This window comes from Lissotriton vulgaris, chromosome 5 (assembly GCF_964263255.1).
Source record: "Lissotriton vulgaris chromosome 5, aLisVul1.2, whole genome shotgun sequence".
Lineage (NCBI taxonomy): Eukaryota > Metazoa > Chordata > Amphibia > Caudata > Salamandridae > Lissotriton > Lissotriton vulgaris.
In genome coordinates this window covers 268,631,114-268,650,100 of record NC_141693.1, presented here as the reverse complement: position 1 = coordinate 268,650,100, position 18,987 = coordinate 268,631,114, and the positions used below count along the sequence as shown (strand labels likewise).

General features: G+C 47.0%; 1 protein-coding gene across 15 annotated transcripts in view; it reads left to right on the top strand.

The window, feature by feature from the left end:
* The first annotated feature begins 8,816 nt into the window (after window positions 1-8,816).
* KIF1B (kinesin family member 1B) overlaps window positions 8,817-18,987 on the top strand; it is a 1,388,545-nt gene continuing 1,378,374 nt past the window's right edge. For 10 of the 15 annotated variants that reach the window (XM_086921348.1, XM_086921354.1, XM_086921352.1 and 7 more), the window contains exon 1: window positions 8,845-8,987. The gene's annotated coding sequence lies outside the window, so the exon portion shown is untranslated. Of the gene's footprint in view, window positions 8,988-18,987 lie in introns of all 15 variants that reach the window. The other 5 variants (XM_086921360.1, XM_086921359.1, XM_086921355.1 and 2 more) reach the window with 1 other exon arrangement.

Genomic DNA, 18,987 nt, shown 5'->3' with positions numbered 1-18,987 from the left:
CCTCCCTCCCCTCCCCTAAGCCAATCACAACGCTGCAATGGCAGTGTAGTGATTGGTAAGGCGCAGCGGAGAGCGCCCCAGCCGGGCCATTTTCTGTATGTAGGCTGCATCATGCAGCCTACATAAAGAAATAGGGGCAGTGCGCATGACTGCTTTGTTTGACCCTGGGGCCGACCAAACAGTCAGTACCCACAACAGTGGGTAGGCCACTCTCCCTGCCTTCGAGCAGGACCGCCCACCCGCCCTCCCACAACCAGGCACTTCTGCTTTCGCACAGTGCGAGAAGCAGAAATATAAAATGGTAAAACTGCCATTTTCGCACTGCGAGAAAGAAGGGGGCCGACACCCCCATGGAGGAGCTGCCACTGTTTAAAAGAATCATCTAGTGCAATTTAACCTTCATTTCTTCTTCCTGATTTTCTGCGACATTGTCTTATAGTTAGTCCTTTGCTTTGTATTACATAGGGTACCAGACCACCACCTCCATCCCCGTGCTGTGACTCTCCTGGCTCGCTTGGAGGAGGTCGCTCCCAAGGCTTGGTGACTTGCAGACTACAGAGCGCCCTGAAGCTGTCTAGTGGTATCGTAGCGCCTCCCAGCTGACCTCAAGCACCGCGTCTGCGCTCCGCTCGCTCTGCTGCCATCCCTTAGAGATATTATACCCCCGCATTGCTGCATTGTGTGATCGCCACCTTCAGTGCAATATACTTTAATTAGCGCATTGTTCTGAGCGCATTGCCAATTTAAATATACTTTTTTGCCTGAGTGTGCCCTGATGTGCCCCAGTTTCGCTTTCCATCTGGTGCAGCCATTTTGTTGTTGTTGTGCTTGTTAGCCGTAGCTCCACCCCGCTCCCGCCTCCCAGCTGACACTCCCTCCCACAGATAGTTGCAGACCACCACCTCCATCCCCGCGCTGTGACTCTCCTGGCTCGCTTGGAGGAGGTCGCTCCCAAGGCTTGGTGAATTGCTGACTACAGAGCGCCTTGAAGCTGTCTAGCGGGATTGTAGCGCCTCCCAGCTGACCTCAAGCACCGCGTCTGTGCTCCGCTCGCTCTGCTGCCATCCCTTAGAGATATTATACCCCCGCATTACTGCATTGTGTGATCGCCACCTTCAGTGCAATATACTTTAATTAGCGCATTGCCAATTTAAATATACTTTTTTGCCCGAGTGTGCCCTGATTGTGCCCCAGTCTCGCCCAGTTTCGCTTTCCATCTGGTGCAGCCATTTTGTTGTTGTTGTGCTTGTTAGCCGTAGCTCCACCCCGCTCCCGCCTCCCAGCTGACCCTCCCTCCCACAGATAGTTGCAGACCACCACCTCCATCCCCGCGCTGTGACTCTCCTGGCTCGCTTGGAGGAGGTCGCTCCCAAGGCTTGGTGACTTGCTGACTACAGAGCGCCTTGAAGCTGTCTAGCGGTATCGTAGCGCCTCCCATCTGACCTCAAGCACCGCGTCTGCGCTCCGCTCGCTCTTCTGCCATCCCTTAGAGATATTATACCCCCGCATTGCTGCATTGTGTGATCGCCACCTTCAGTGCAATATACTTTAATTAGCGCATTGTTCTGAGCGCATTGCCAATTTAAATATACTTTTTTGTCCGAGTGTGCCCTGATTGCGCCCCAGTCTCGCCCAGTTTCGCTTTCCATCTGGTGCAGCCATTTTGTTGTTGTTGTGCTTGTTAGCCGTAGCTCCACCCCACTCCCGCCTCCCAGCTGACCCTCCCTCGCCCCTCCCCTCCCACTATCCATTTATGACAGATGCATTTTCGTTCAGCGTTCACGCGCAGCGGTCGCGCCCCATGCGCGCCGAAGGTGCGCCAAAGGTAAGCTTGTGTGCGCCCATCCGTGCCTGGACCGCGCCAAGCGCCAGACCCACTGGTCCTCGCAATACCCGCTCTACACGCATTACGTACGACGCCGCGACCCTCTCTGCCCTTAACCCCGGCCGCACACCTCTTTGTTGCGAAGCTGCCCCAGGACTCACACATGGACCATTCGCCTGCCACTTCTGCAAGTTCGCCTGCATCAGGACCTACACCAAATCCCCCAAACACAGCTCCGAATCTAACCACCTGAAGTGCATCCTACTGAACACCCGTTCGGTCCACAGACACGCCACAGAACTCTGGGACCTACTCGACACTACATCACCGGACGTCGCCTTCCTCACAGAAACCTGGATGAACGCCTCCTCAGCGCCCAACATCGCCATAGCCATCCCGGACACCTACAAGATCATCTGAAAGGACCGCACCAACCAAACAGGAGGAGGCATCGCCATCGTCCATAAGAACACCATCCGAATCACGACCAGTTCCGACGAAAACCTCACGACCGCAGAACACCTGCACTTCCAAATCCACACCGACCCCAGGACCACACTCAGAGGCACCCTCATCTACAGACCACCAGGAACCCGCACACAATTCAATGAAGACATCACTGACTTCATCAGCCAACATGCCCTCACTTCCGAGAACTACATTCTACTGGGAGACCTCAACTTTCACCTGGAAAATAAAAACGACAGCAACACCTCCGCTCTTCTGGACAACCTGGCCAATCTCGGACTCAAACAACTTGTTAACACCCCCACCCACCTAGGCGGACACACACTCGACCCTATCTTTAGCTCCAGCAAATACATCTCCTTCGATCACACCACAACTCTCCATTGGACGGACCACAGCTGCGTTCACTTCAGCTACCAAAAAACCATGATCCACATCCCCCCACATCCTATTCCTCGAAGAAACTGGAACAAAATGACCACCGACCAACTCTTCACATCGCTTAACAAAAACCCTCCTGCCATATCTTCGGACCCAAACCAAGCTGCCACCAAACTCACACATTGGATCTACCAAAGCGCTGATGAATTAGCACCCCTGAAAAACCACCAGACAAAAATAAGTAGCAAGAAAGCTCCCTGGTTCAACGATGACCTTAAGAAATCCAAGAAGGAATGCCGTTCCGTCGAGAAAGTCTGGAGAAAAAATCAAACCACTGACAACCTGACCACCTTCAAAAACGCCATCCGCAAACACCACCAACTGATCTGATCAACCAAGAAATCAGCATTCAAGGAGCGACTCGACAACAACGTCCACAACAGCAAGGAACTATTCAACATTGTCAAAGAATTTACCAACCCCACTACCGGCAACAACGACATCACTCCTTCCCAGACCTCTGCGACTCTTTATCCTCTTTCTTCCACAATAAAATTGCCGATATACATAACAGCTTTGAAAACCAGGCCGAAGACAAGTCAACTCTACCCTCCCCCGAACCAAAACAGCACTCTCACAACCTCTGCGCCTGGAACCCAATCACCACTGAAGACACCATCCGCCTGATGAACTCTATCCACTCAGGATCGCCATCTGACCCATGTCCCCACCACATTTTCAACAAAGCAGACTCCATCATCGCACCCATCTCCACGATGTCATCAACTGTTCCTTCAACTCCGCCACATTCCCGGAAAGCTGGAAACACGCCGAACTCAACGCCCTTCTGAACAAACCCACAGCAGACCCCTCTGAACTTAAAAATTACTGCCCCATCTCACTCCTCCCATTCCCTGCCAAAGTCATTGAGAAAGCCGTCAATAATCAGCTCGCCGCCTTCCTTGAATCCAACAATTCCCTCGACCCCTCACAGTCTGGATTCAGAGCAAAACACAGCACCGAAATCGCCCTCATCGCTGCCACAGACGACATCCGAACGCTACTAGATAACGGAGAAACAGCAGCCCTAATCCTACTCGACCTCTCCGCCGCCTTCGACACAGTCTGTCATAGCACCCTCATTCAACGCCTCAGCAACGTCGGAATTCAAGGGAAAGCTCTGGACTGGATCACCTCGTTCCTCATCGGAAGAACGCAGAGAGTCCGCCTTCCCCCATTCAATTCAGAGGCCACCGAAGTCATCTGCGGCGTACCAGAAGGATCATCTCTCAGTCCCACTCTTTTCAACGTTTACATGAGTCCCCTCGCATCCATCGCACGACAACACAACCTCAACATCATCTCCTACGCAGACGACACCCAACTGATCCTCTCCCTCACCAATGACCCAAGTATCGCCAAAACCAATCTCGACGAAGGAATGAAAGAAGTAGCCGAGTGGATGAAAAACAGCCGTCTAAAACTAAACTCGGACAAAACGGAAGTCCTCATCCTAGGATCATCCCCCTCTGCCTGGGACGACTCATGGTGGCCTCCGGCCCTGGGTACAGCACCCATTCCCACAGATCACGCACGTAACCTGGGCTTCATCCTAGACTCCTCCCTCTCGATGACCAAACAAGTCAAAGCAGTCTCATCGTCATGCTTCAACCTACTACGCATGCTCAAAAAAATCTTCTGTTGGATTCCCACCAAAACAAGAAAGACAGTCACCCACGCACTGGTCACTAGCCGACTGGATTATGGAAATACCCTCTACGCCGGAACCACAGCCAAACTTCAGAAAAAACTCCAACGCATCCAAAACGCCTCCGCCAGACTCATACTGGACATCCCCCGCCAAGCTCACATCTCCGGCCACCTAAAAGACCTCCACTGGCTCCCCGTCAACAAAAAAATAACTTTCCGCCTCCTTACCCACGCACACAAAGCCCTCTATGACCTAGGACCTGAATGCCTCAACACGCGACTGTCCTTCTACACACCCAACCGTCAACTACGATCTTCCAATCAAGCTCTCGCTGTAATCCCGCGCATCCATAGGTCCACCATGGGAGGAAGATCCTTTTCCTACCTAGCGGCCAAGACCTGGAATTCTCTCCCCACTCACCTCCGCCTCACACAGAACCACCTATCCTTCAGAAAGCAACTAAAAACATGGCTATTCGATAAACAATGCACCTACCCCCCTCAAGCGCCTTGAGACCCTCTGGGTGAGTAGCGCGATATACAAATTCATGAACTTGAACTATAGGGTACATCTCATAAGGAGATTTGGACTTACTCTGATCTTTTTGAACTTTTATACCATTTAGCTTAAGTTTAAATTGATTTAATTCTGAACTTATAATTAAACCTATTGAACTCAGATTAAGAGTTGAATGGAATAATGTGTGACCACATTGCTTGCACTATATTGAAATAGATATCCAAAGGGTCAAAGTGCTTTATTCGAGTTGTTACTCATAAAAGCATATTATACACAAGAATTTTAAAAACAAATTAAATTTACAATCCAGCACATTGACACAACACTATAAGTTACATATAGAAAGAAATTCATTCGGTTAAAAGAAGAATTAAAACATTTGATAAAAATACTTTTCAAGATGAGAAACGCTGGAGTCTAAAAGCAATTATACAAATGCAAAAAATCAATTATCAAGACAGAGAATAGTTGGTTAACTAGCAGTCTCTATCTTGATACATAGTCCCTGATAAATAAAAAGCAGTAATGTCAAATTCATGAGGGCCAATTTGTCACACAGAGAATAGTTATTTAACTAGCAGTCTCTGTCTAAATTGTCGGGCAGAGAATAGTTATTTAACTAGCAGTCTCATGAGGGCCAATTTGTCACACAGAGAATAGTTATTTAACTAGCAGTCTCTGTCTAAATTGTCGGGCAGAGAATAGTTATTTAACTAGCAGTCTCTGCCTGAGCATCCATGCCCAACCCAGATATTTTGCTGTAGCTATCAGGATCCAAGAAACTTGAGTCGTACAGATAATTCGCATAGCTACAGAACTACTTGATGTCCCAAGGTTCCTGCACATTGGAGCTAGCCATACTCGTCTTGGAATAGCATATGATCCGCATGAAAACAGAAAGTGACCCAGAGACTCATCCCCCAACCCACAAGCTGGGCAGGTACTATTTCCACCTGAACCCCATTTAGCTGTCAATATTTTTATAGGAAGTGCACCAGCTCTCAGTTGGAATAAGAGCTTCCTATCACCTGGTTTGGAGATGATATCCCAATATGGTTCCAAGACTGGATACATTTTGGCCTCAAGAAAATGCGAAGACATGGACCCAGAGCTTGCAACATTTAAAGTTTTAGTAGCAATCCATTCCCCAAAAATATCTTTTAAGACACGCTTAGAAGGGAAAGATGTCCCAGCAGGGTCCTGCCATAAAGAACTCAGCCCTAGCTCAAACAATATAGATTTCAATGATTTAAGCCAGCTTATCTTGTGAAAGCCATCAGCCTTGATCACATCCACAAAACCCGCGGCATAATGTGAGAGCTCAGGAGTGGTCCAGAGTCTGCGCCAATACAAAATCGGGCGTAATCTGGCCAAGTCCTTGATTTGTTTCCTTCCTAGATCGTATCGGAGAGGCAACAACGGAGTACTTTTAGGTGTACCGGTAAGAGTTCTTAAAAATTTATTTTCAGAGGCTTGTAGAGATGTAAGATTTTCAAAGCCCCACTGGCTTGTAGAGATGTAAGATTTTCAAACCCCGACATCCGAACGCTACTAGATAACGGAGAAACAGCAGCCCTAATCCTACTCGACCTCTCCGCCGCCTTCGACACAGTCTGTCATAGCACCCTCATTCAACGCCTCAGCAACGTCGGAATTCAAGGGAAAGCTCTGGACTGGATCACCTCGTTCCTCATCGGAAGAACGCAGAGAGTCCGCCTTCCCCCATTCAATTCAGAGGCCACCGAAGTCATCTGCGGCGTACCACAAGGATCATCTCTCAGTCCCACTCTTTTCAACGTTTACATGAGTCCCCTCGCATCCATCGCACGACAACACAACCTCAACATCATCTCCTACGCAGACGACACCCAACTGATCCTCTCCCTCACCAATGACCCAAGTATCGCCAAAACCAATCTCGACGAAGGAATGAAAGAAGTAGCCGAGTGGATAAAAAACAGCCGTCTAAAACTAAACTCGGACAAAACGGAAGTCCTCATCCTAGGATCATCCCCCTCTGCCTGGGACGACTCATGGTGGCCTCCGGCCCTGGGTACAGCACCCATTCCCACAGATCACGCACGTAACCTGGGCTTCATCCTAGACTCCTCCCTCTCGATGACCAAACAAGTCAAAGCAGTCTCATCGTCATGCTTCAACCTACTACGCATGCTCAAAAAAATCTTCTGTTGGATTCCCACCAAAACAAGAAAGACAGTCACCCACGCACTGGTCACTAGCCGACTGGATTATGGAAATACCCTCTACGCCGGAACCACAGCCAAACTTCAGAAAAAACTCCAACGCATCCAAAACGCCTCCGCCAGACTCATACTGGACATCCCCCGCCAAGCTCACATCTCCGGCCACCTAAAAGACCTCCACTGGCTCCCCGTCAACAAAAAAATAACTTTCCGCCTCCTTACCCACGCACACAAAGCCCTCTATGACCTAGGACCTGAATGCCTCAACACGCGACTGTCCTTCTACACACCCAACCGTCAACTACGATCTTCCAATCAAGCTCTCGCTGTAATCCTGCGCATCCATAGGTCCACCATGGGAGGAAGATCCTTTTCCTACCTAGCGGCCAAGACCTGGAATTCTCTCCCCACTCACCTCCGCCTCACACAGAACCACCTATCCTTCAGAAAGCAACTAAAAACATGGCTATTCGATAAACAATGCACCTACCCCCCTCAAGCGCCTTGAGACCCTCTGGGTGAGTAGCGCGATATACAAATTCATGAACTTGAACTATAGGGTACATCTCATAAGGAGATTTGGACTTACTCTGATCTTTTTGAACTTTTATACCATTTAGCTTAAGTTTAAATTGATTTAATTCTGAACTTATAATTAAACCTATTGAACTCAGATTAAGAGTTGAATGGAATAATGTGTGACCACATTGCTTGCACTATATTGAAATAGATATCCAGTGATGTGTTTCCATTCACTGCACGCTCACATTGGATGCAGTATTTTCAAGGATGTGTAATTTTAAAACTGGTGCTTATGTGTCGAGAATTATCTAGGGTGCCCACAGTCCAGGATTTTCCTCTGTCAGTCGCCAACAGTCAACCCAGCAACACCAGTTACATAAGTATGTATTGTCTGTGTACGCCTGTACGGAAGTTTAGGAGCAGTACGGGTGTTCTAGTGGGGCGCAGTGCACTGCGCTCCCTTTCGACAACATACACCTATCCCTGATGTCTCCAGACCTACGCAACGCACGTCTCCGTCTCCGGGCACGCGCGGGATGCGGCTGGTCCTGATGCTGCGGCCTGACGCTGCTCTTCGTTGCCGCTAGAGGCCGCAAGGTTCGTGTCACTGCTTGAGCATTAACACCAAGTATTTTGGAGAATGTAAAACAGGAGAATGAATAGCTGTTTTGGAATAAATGTTTAAAAGGCACGAACGACCGTCAGAGATTCGAAATATTTGCTTTTATTGTACTGTTTAACAATAAAAACCAGTGTCAAAGGTTCGCAATCGTATTAATATTGTAAACTCTAATATGGCCTTAAATAATATATACGTTATGCATAAATACGACCTTAATATTTAGAAATTAATTTTCTTAGGCAGAAGTTGGATTGGTATTTTGTTATTGCTCAGTTTAGTTTTGTAGGAAACTCCTCCCGTCAGAGATGGCCGCTCGGTGGGAAGATAGCCTATGCACGCGCCTATCATCCCTTGGCCTGGGTATTATCTGATCCGCAGCAAACCCGCAGCGCGCCCTGACGTCAGAGGCTTCTGGGCGAGCCCGTCTGCTCTGACAGCAGCCCCGCCCTCCTACTTTACAGTCCGCCTCTGATACTACCCTCAAGCTTCCATTGGTTACGGTCTTTGAGGTCTTGTTTTCCCATTGGCTGCGCTGTCAGTCAGTACACGAGAGGGGTGTCCGCCGTGCGCGCGCACTGCTGTCCGTACTAGCGACTTAGTCTGGATCTGACCGCTGACGGAGGCGCTTAGACATTTTAGGCTCTGTGTCTGACAGGACCGAGGCCTCTCCGTACAGCTCCTCCCATGGCCGACAGAGCGCACCGCGGCTGACACTACCCCCACGGAGGAAGCTCGGTGAGCATCCGGACTAAAAGCAAGGAAGAGGCACGATGATGGGGAGGCGACTAGATGAGGGTTTAGCAGGGAATGGAGGGAGGTGGCGAGGGTTGTCCGCGGCCCACATTCTCTCAAGGAGGAAGGGGGTGGGGGGTGGTATAGTATAGGAATCGGGATAGAGGCGTTTAGTTTGGGGTTAGAGGTAAGGGATTTGGAAGCTGTGACAGGATGCAGTATGATCACCCATGGTGACGGTATTGGGGGATAGATTATGAAAGGGGAGGGGGCTGTATGTGGAGGGTGCTTCTAGGGAGGGGCTTGAGCGAGGATGACATGAACTGGGTCTGTGAGAATGCGAGCGGCCTGTGATGTGAGTGGAAGGGTGGGGCTTTGAGGATCCAGTGTGGTCAACAGGGAGTAGAAAGGACATAAGAGGGCGGGTGAGGAAAAGATGGTCTGCGTAAAAAACGATGGGACTATGACGGAGATCGACGATGGAGAGCTAAGATGCATGGTTTTAATGAGAAATGTGGTTCTTAAGCCGTTTGTCACAGGAGGTCTAAGGACCGGTGAACATTTATATGTGGGAGAGAAATTGGCATGAATACGAATCTCAGTAAACACGCAAAGCCTCTGTTCTGCGTTACCGACTGTACTAAACTCCAACTGCCATTACATGCTTCCTCATTTCCCATCCTGTCGTTCGTGCTCATCTCTCAAACATGTTCTCTTCCTCTGAATCTCCCATCTGTTCCGTATGGTGCTCAACCATTTCTTGATACACCTCTCTCTGACTATCACTTAAGCTCAATCAAAACTAGCCACCGTTTACTGTTGTGTGCAGGCGTTTAATTCCGTCTCGCTGATTCCCCCGCCCGTATCACCCTTGTTTCTTACTATCTCTAAATCCACCCTTTTCCTTCCTACCTCTTGGCCCACCCTTTTTTTCATTTTACCTCTTGGCCCACCCTTTTTTCCTTTTGCTTTTTCTTTTCCAGCCCACCGCCCTTTTTCTGTCCCAGCCCACCTCCCCCCTTTCCTTCCCAGCCCACCTCCCCTTTTTCCTTCCCAGCCCACCTCCCCATTTTTCCTTCCCAGCCCACCTCCCCATTTTTCCTTCCCAGCCCACCTCCCCATTTTTCCTTCCCAGCCCACCTCCCCATTTTTCCTTCCCAGCCCACCTCCCCATTTTTCCTTCCCAGCCCACCTCCCCATTTTTCCTTCCCAGCCCACCTCCCCATGTTTCCTTCCCAGCCCACCTCCCCATTTTTCCTTCCCAGCCCACCTCTCCTTTTCCTTCCTACCTGTTGGTCCACCTTTTTCTTTTCCTTTCTACCTGTCGGTTAAGTCCTTTTTTCCTTTCTACTTGTTTGCCCACCCTTCTTCCTCCCCACCGTGCGCCCCACCCTTCTTCATTCCCACTTTAAGCTCATTCCTTCTTCATTTCTTCCTCTTGTCCAACTAGTCATTGTTCCCAACTCTTGTTCACCCTTAGTTGCGTCAACCTCCTCCACTTAATTCGGTCTCGTACCACTCCCATAATTCCATCCTGCCGCTCCTCTATTCATTTGTTCCCACCTCTGACTCCTTTTGATTTGTTTTAATTTCTCCAACCCTTATCACGTTACCAGTTCTCTCCATTCAAGTTGTTCTCATCTCTCACCCCAGTTCATCTCCATACCCCACGATTCCTCCTCACTCCCACCTCCAAATTCCTCTACATATATCCCTTCCAGTAATGGCCCCCAAAATGCTTTCATAGCAGATCCCTCCACATTCCTTCATGCCAGAAGTACTCTTTCTTCTTTCCCAGAGGGTTGATCCACGTTTCATCACGCCCCACCCTACCCCCCATTTAATCATTTCCCAAATAACTTTTATATCCTTCCCCCCCATGACCTCAACCTATCCCAGTTATATCACTCTCTCTCATTTCTGGTCCTTCCTTTTCTATCTCTTTAATTTGGTTCCAAACAGTCTATTGCCTACTCTGTTCCCTTAGCTGTGCCTCCCTGATTAACTGATGTGCTTACGTGTTTGCTTTTCCCCTTTCCTGACCACTACATCCCTCCCCCAGAGCTGTTTTATTGTATCCTTTACGTAGTCATTCATATGCCTGACGAGGCCAGGAAGCGCTCAGATTTGCGTGGCACACTGTATTCTAACAATGTACTAGACTGCTGTCTAAAGCCTCCTTTAATCCCTCCATTGATGGCTCGGGTCCAGTGCCACCAGCTGAGGAGCTGGGCTATTGATTTATTCACCTTCCCCTGGGTGCCACTGTTCTTTCATGGAGTAGGGTGGGGGATGAGTGGTTGCTATCCTGCTGATGAGTAAGTCCTGTGGGAAGCAGGCAAATTTGATATCTAGCTTTCAATGTATAGCTGGGGTATGACGATCACTGTAACCTTGGCACTGCTGCGGGACCTGTCCTGGAAGTGCTTGTGAGCCCATTGCCTGGCAATGGAGAACCAAGGATGAATGCTGATTCATCCTCCCTTCAGCTTATCTTTTGAGCTGCCCCAAATGGCCTAAACTGGGGCTTTTTGGCAAAGGTCCTCCCCACACCTCAATTGCTCATCTATAAGGCAGGAATGATATTTGCACTAGAAGCTTTGTTGTGGGGCGTTTATATCACCTTTTTAAGGAAGGGGCAGTGGTTATCAGTGGGTAGAGTTGAGCTGCCTACTGTTGTCAAGGCCTTTTGTTACCATGCGTTTATCCTAAGTGTGTCAATGTAGCAGGGTATTACTGATTTATGGTGGTTTGTCTCCAAGGATTGATTGTTAAAATTCTTTTATGAAAAGTTATTTTCATATGAAAGACATTTCACTCCTCTGTCTATAGTCCTGTGGACTAGACGCAGTGTCCTTTAGAAGGTGTTTTGCCAGTAATCCTATGCTTTAAAGAGCATATTCAGGGATGCCGCTCATGTTAAGCTATCACCTTTGACCATACTGTATGTGCACATAGACTCTGACTTTACTATATGTTTACCATATTACTCAGGGCTGATAATCCATGTACTGCCTTCAACACTTTGGGCCTGCATAATCGATCTTTACTGAATATTGCAATGGATGTCAATGTGCTTCAGTGTAGACGTCTGTCTTCCATAACTACACAGATTTGTCTGTTTTAAATCTGACATATTATTTCCCTTGCTTTCAGGCTAAGCTACTTGCTATGGATAATGATTAGTGAATATTTTGTGTAGCTGTCAAAACGGTTGAATTTCAAGAACGTTTTTTGATTGAAGACTCTTCATAGGGTAATAATACCTTGTGCTTTGTTTACCATGTAATAGAAGTTTTGTAAGGCAAACTTGTCATGTATGTAATATTCCAGGAAGGCGTGTCAATCCTTCTGGATTTCCCACTCTGCTGTCAGTGTCCTCACTCTTCCTGACACTGCCAGAGAACTAGTTGGAAAATTGAACATGGTTTATATTGTCTTGCATGTGGATTTATCAGTGAGCAAACATTTACTGTACCTAAACCCTTATCTTTATTGAGGAATATCCAGTGCTTAGTTTGAACCACTGGTTGCAGGTGGGTCCCACCAGCACTTCTTTTTAGGATCAGCACTTATATTTTCTCATCGAACATTGACCCCAAAGCAAAAGGTTAAAAAAACGCATAAAGGGAAAAGTAGGAAGAGAGAGACAGAAAATACGAACAAAAAGAAATTAAAATGATGAAACATACCTTTAAGAGAGGTAAAGGGGCACGGAGTGGTCTGAAGGTGGATGATAGAGGGATGAGGTAGAATCAAGACTATGCATCCTAGGTATTTCACACCTCAATCTTTGATAGCGTCGGCCATGGGTTTCTGACCAAAACTTTGGGTCTGGCTCGTACACTTTTTTTATTTTTTTTATTTTTTTTACAAATTTAGCTCTGGTTTACCCTTCAAATTGACATTAACTTGTATCCATGCTCCCTACCATTATTTATGTATATTCTCCTCTAGTGTGATGTCAGTGGTTCTTTTTTCAGTTTAGTTTACATGCTAGTCATACGTTCTTTAAATGCTGTTTATTTTTTACATGTTTGAAATGAATCCCTTTTGAACTGTGCGCAAAATAGTAAAATATCCCTTATAAGTGTATCTTATCTACCTGTATTTTCCTATTGTGGATTGCGTACAGGCTACCTCGGGAGTTGGTAAGTGATAATCTAGATAATCTATTGTGATCTTTGAAGACGTTTTTGTGATCAAACATCACGTGTTTGGGTTTTTGGAAGTTAACAGTATCCTGCGATGGTGGGATTCGGTCGTTTAATATTCTTTAATCACACGACTATGTGTTCTTATGACATTGAAGCAGAATGGTGATGACATCACTTTGCATTACTTGCAGGTCTTGGTTTGAAGGTTTGATAGCAAGGTCATCATTATGCAATGGCATAGTTTGCAGTTCGGAGCTAGTAATACATATTCAGGTGGTTTTTGAGTTATTAGTGCAATTATATATTTCAGTTTATCTATAATGGTCCTTTGGTGGATTCTTTGCACTCTGAGGATGAAATATGCTCTGAAGACGTCATATAACATAGTTTATAGAGGACAGATTTTTTTATAAGCATCTGACTTCAAATTGATGGGCTGGTGACATTGGTTTTATTAAGGAATGATCAACTGTGAGGTAGCATTAGAATTAGAAATTAGTTATACTGGCAACAGTTGGTTCTGGGCAGGGATTGTGATTTGGTGATAGACCGCACTCATCAATGATTTTTGTGGTGGGCTTTAAATTTGGCTTGTTATTGTGGTCTTGGTTGAAAATTAGGTTTAGTTATTTTAGCTAGTTGCCGCAGTGAATTCTGGATGAAATCAGGGTTTTATATTAGTTAACCTAACATAGTGAGCTCTGCGTAAAGATCGAACTTTGGTGATAGTTGGCACGGGATTGAGATTTAAAAAAATATATTTTTTTTAGCTGTAGCAGACATGCTTTTAGGCTTTATTACTGCCTTGGTTGTGTGCATGTAGTGAATGCTGGTGGCATAGCAGGTAGTTGTGTGATTACCTCAATATGAAAGTCCGCTTGATGGGTCCAGCAAGTTATTATGCATCTTCTCAGTCGGGCCCTGCCCGGGGCTTAATTTGTTTAAAAGAAAAAAGTTCAGGAGCCAAAGCCTCCTGGTTTTGATTCCAGGTCATGCCTTGGTGGAGAAGTGTGGCTCAGGGGTTAGAGGCGGCAGACACGGAAGCTGAGATCGGTCCTGGACCAGGGTTCAATTCCCCGCCTCGGCGGGTCTTGGGCTCAAAAATTCCACAGACTCGATAATTCTCGTTCCGGTGCCTACTCGACTCATGGGTTCACACTCTGCGACTCTGGGCAATAGCTTGCTTAATCTCCACTACGGCCCCTCGCGGCGGGATGCCTGGCTTTCACCTTGTGGATACCCTGCTGGGGTTATCTCACAGGGGAATATCAGGACGGGTTCCCAAGGCAAGCGCCTTGATGCCTTCGGGTGATACGTGCGCTATATAAATTGCAATACATTTACATTTACTTTTACATTCTTCTCCGACAATATGCTTCCTGCCTCCTTAGCTTACTGGTGCAGGTTCATTTTAATCTCTGGAGTCTCAATCTGTTTTCCTGTTCTTTTCCTTCTTCCCTTTTCAGCATTTCCCTCCCTTGCTGTAGGTCAAAGAGCACTGATGAAAAAAGTTGTAGTCCCTAAAAAGCAATGCCAGTGCCCACCACCTGCATCCACCAGTACAAAGTAATCGCTGCCAAGCACCCTGTGTAGGAGTATTACTTCGGTCATTAGTGTTGAGAATCTATGTTTGATCCTTCTGAATTAGAACTGGTCTTGATCTTCAGGTGGCCAGGCCTCTCCCCTTGAAAAGTTTGTGCACAATTCCTTAAGTTTAACCCTGTCTTTCACTGGTAGCCAGCAGAACGATTTGAAAGTGGTTGCAGTATAGTAAATTGCCTTAGTGCCACAGCTGTCTGATCCTGCATTGCCAGCAAATGTTTTCATTTATATTCTGGGGAAGCATATAGGTACAATATCGCAGTGGTCCATGCCACCATACTTGAAAATCTTGTGTGAACTCCACTCTTGGCTAGTAGGTAAGTATAACAGTGCCTTTTTTGTGATATCTTATGTTCCATATTCGAACCCTTATTAACAACTCTCAGAAACGGCTCTTAGTCAGAAGATTAGAGTTCTATATTCACTTTAAGTCGTTACTTTTTATTATTTTAGCATGTTGGGTAGGGTATAGCTCAGATCATTTGGTGATTGGCTAAAAAGGCAGCAGCCAGAGATCTGACCCTAGGCTTAGTGGGGATATGGAGCAGTGCCCTACTTTCAGATGCTCACTTTGGCATCCCTTAGTTTCTGTCTACCATGATATCTTGCTTTGTAACTCATTGATGCCTCCACGCGTCCTTATTTTTGTGTATGTATCCAATCCAGAGCAACACAACAATATTTAAAAGTTCTGTGTGCATGCAGTATATAATCGTAGCAATTTGCACAATAATGCATCACCTTAATCTCAGGTGCTTATATTCCAGTGTTTAAAAATCTCAGATAAAATTTACCAGCACCATATATAGGTAAGGTATATGGCAAGATGGTGGTCCTAGAAACTTTAAGTTAATTAACTGATGCTTTAATCGGGAATACAAAGGTAAAGTACCAGAGTTTGACTGATTCAGTATTGTGCATGAAATAACGGTTACCTTGGTCTCACAGTTGCCATGTAAGAGACCTGTCCGAGGAAGGGCACAATGTTCAGAGCAATGCATATTTTCTTGAAACATTGCTGGCCCTTTCTTCTCTGCTTAGCAGCTTCACTTTGTACAGAGAAGATTGCTATTTTAGATTGTCCCAATTTGGGATCCCCCTTCTCAGTTGCTGCTCATAACACTGGGTTTCTCTGACCAACAGACCGCAGCTCAGCAATATTTTGTTGCCAGTACTAGGACCCAGCTCTTAGGGCCTTGCTTCCCTGAAACAGAAGCATTAGTAACCAGTAATTACCATATGCAATCTTGGTATTTGGCAACTCAATCTTTTTCATCCTGTCATTTTGGTACAACTGCATATGATTCCAGTTTCAGCCAACATTCTTTAAAGAAAATGCTTTTTACATTTATACTTAAGGCATCCATTGCACATCCACAATTATCAATCCTGCTGTTAAGTTCTTTATTACCCTTGTTAAAATCTGAGTTGCCAGTCATCAGCAAAGAACACTACATCGGTTCCATAAACTCTAAGCGGGTAGTCTGTAGCTTCAGCTTACCAACTCTATTACCGAGGGCCACCAGTTGTTTTTATGGCTGTTAATTTAGCTAATCCCTCGGTTTGTTCTCCATGCCACCGAAATATTTTATTACTTTTTTCAGAAATCCTCTACCTTCATATTCATACATTTTGGCCTTACTGCACCAGTCCATATCTTTCCTTCAGTCTTCTGTTCCTGTCCCCACAAGTCTGACCCATTTCTTTTCAATACCATCATACTCAAATTACAGAACACGTTCAAATACTTACAGGAAGACTTTTTACCTCAAATCCCTAATACAAACTGTGAGAAGTTGGCCTGATATGCAGTGCTCACTATTCTAGTGATCACTATGTGTCAGTCCAAACTACCCTTATTGATTGGTTGTAAGTCAACCGTAGACCAGCTATCCTAGTAGCATGGACAAGAGCAGTCTTTAGGCTAGACTCTAGAGGGCGTGTTAAGCCAGCTGTTATACCATCACATATACCCCTTGAACACCAAGTGAAAGGACACCACACAAGTTGTTATGAAAATAAAGTATATTTATTTAGAACACAACAGCCCTGGACTCTTTATGAGGACAGGGCGCTAAGCACAATACAAAGCTCTTTACCTTTCTGCATCCTTTTGCCTGCTGAACTGTTCCTTGGTCAGGCGCTGGAGGACTGACAAAGCGCTCTGTGTTCCTGTCATAGCGCATTTGGAAAGCGCTACTTTTCGCCGGACCCGCTCCGCGGGTCCCGCTTCACCAGAGCATCACCTTGCTGGATAAATCACCTTGGATTATGGGCTTGAGGCACTCAGGGCTGCGAGCGTGCAGACTGCTGGACTCCAACTCCCAAGAGTCCCAGCAGCTGCCTCACCGATCCCACCTGGTGACGCTCTCCCTCAAGGCCACGCCCCCCTCTTTTCCAGCAAAAGGCGCCGGATACTGCTCACCTGTGGATACCTTTCTGCATCCTTTTGCCTGCTGAACTGTTCCTTGGTCAGGCGCTGGAGGACTGACAAAGCGCTCTGTGTTCCTGTCATAGCGCATTTGGAAAGCGCTACTTTTCGCCGGACCCGCTCCGCGGGTCCCGCTTCACCAGAGCATCACCTTGCTGGATAAAACACCTTGGATTAAGGGCTTGAGGCACTCAGGGCTGCGAGCGTGCAGACTGCTGGACTCCAACTCCCAAGAGTCCCAGCAGCTGCCTCACCGATCCCACCTGGTGACGCTCTCCCTCAAGGCCACGCCCCCCTCTTTTCCAGCAAAAGGCGCCGGATACTGCTCACCTGTGGATACCTTTCTGCATCCTTTTGCCTGCTGAACTGTTCCTTGGTCAGGCGCTGGAGGACTGACAAAGCGCTCTGTGTTCCTGTCATAGCGCATTTGGAAAGCGCTACTTTTCGCCGGACCCGCTCCGCGGGTCCCGCTTCACCAGAGCATCACCTTGCTGGATAAATCACCTTGGATTAAGGGCTTGAGGCACTCAGGGCTGCGAGCGTGCAGACTGCTGGACTCCAACTCCCAAGAGTCCCAGCAGCTGCCTCACCGATCCCACCTGGTGACGCTCTCCCTCAAGGCCACGCCCCCTTCTAAGGACATTCAATAAATAAAGACTCAGAACCCCGCTGCGCGGTAGCGCGCGGGTAGCGCCCGGGAGAAGCCCGGGACAAGGGCGGGCCCTCTGAGGCCCTCAGAGGCACGATAAGGCCAGGCTAGGCCCACTCCCTTAGCCCCGGCAAACCACACCACCCCTCAAACTACCTGCGAGATTGCGCCCTAGGACAGGCTGCGGCCGGGTAGGCATTTAGACTCCCTCCAGTAGAAACATATTCCAACAGTATAATCTCAGAGTCCCCTATCGATTTAGATAACGTTCCTGGATTGCGAATCTACGATAGTGCTCCCCAGTCACGATGACAAAGAAACTAAGATCTGGTAAAGTTATAGTAGGAAGATCTAGCACTAAAACAAAATCAAATCCTCTCCGAAATAAACTTAGCCAATCTACCAACCTGAAAAGCACGTGTCAGCTTTTCAACTTCTGGGAAAAGGGCAAAAATAAAATCTCTGAGGTGGACAATAAAGCAATGAACCCTAAAGATTCTGGAGTTACCCACTCTGATTCTGCCCCAAATGATGTTCGAGAAAGCTCTGAAACCAAAAAAGTAAAGGCAGACTCAAGTTCAGCTAAGACGCAACTTTCCCCCCCCAAGAGCGAGTTCTCACCCCCCCTATTTTCTACCATGAATAATTACATTGCCCTAGCACCTGAGGTAATTATAAAAACAAAAAATGACATAGAGCAGGATAATTTAAACATCATGGCAATTCCCCACGACGAAGCAAGTCAGCCAGCAAACAGTTCTCCAAGTAAAACGTCATTTTACAACGGTCTGTCCCCCATGATTCTAGATGAAGCCCTATGCCATCGGTACTTAGAATCTGATCCTACAACAGTTGAGTTACCTGGGAAAACCCCTCCAATGTCAAATCATGCCGGTTTACAACTTTACAGTAGTACCCCCTCCAAAACCTCACACTCCCATTTTTCCTCCAGCCCAAATCTAAACATGTCCGGAACAAATTCCTTTCAATGTAAGGGACCTGACAAACCACTCTCTGACTCCCTACACATTTTAGAACATTTATTGGCTTCTATCTTACATCTACTGGAAAAATTTGTGGGGGGGTCCGATTGTGTGCTTGACACTGTGACCCAAATTTTAAAAGTTCTGCTGAGGTCCCAAAAAGAGAGGGATGTGGATGGTA